Genomic DNA, 427 nt, shown 5'->3' on the forward strand with positions numbered 1-427 from the left:
TTTATACCTTATTTTTAGTGTCTTACCAAAAACAAAGGCAGCTCAAGAGAATGGTTGCTCCATAGCTGAAACTTTTGTTTGTGGCCCTCAATCAGGCTAATTTTTTTAGCTATGAAAGTTTAAAATGTGTTGTATTCAATTATAGAAAAATGATGTATTTTTTTTTAGAGATATGGAGATATTTTTTTTAAATCGAAATTTATAAATCGGAAGCTCAGTTTTATTTTTGGAAACAAAATTTAGGGTCAGATTTGGGATAATAAAAAAATCTGAGCCTCAAATTTATATGGACTAAAATTTTTTTTTAAAGAATAAGCAAATAGGTGAATCAATTTTGTGAAAAGAAAAATTATAAATCACAAATCTAACCCTCAAATTTGTATTTTTTTAAAAAAAATATTAAAATCACAAATCAGATTTGTAATAA

The sequence above is a fragment of the Arachis ipaensis genome, chromosome B03 (assembly GCF_000816755.2).
Source record: "Arachis ipaensis cultivar K30076 chromosome B03, Araip1.1, whole genome shotgun sequence".
NCBI classification, from domain to species: domain Eukaryota; kingdom Viridiplantae; phylum Streptophyta; class Magnoliopsida; order Fabales; family Fabaceae; genus Arachis; species Arachis ipaensis.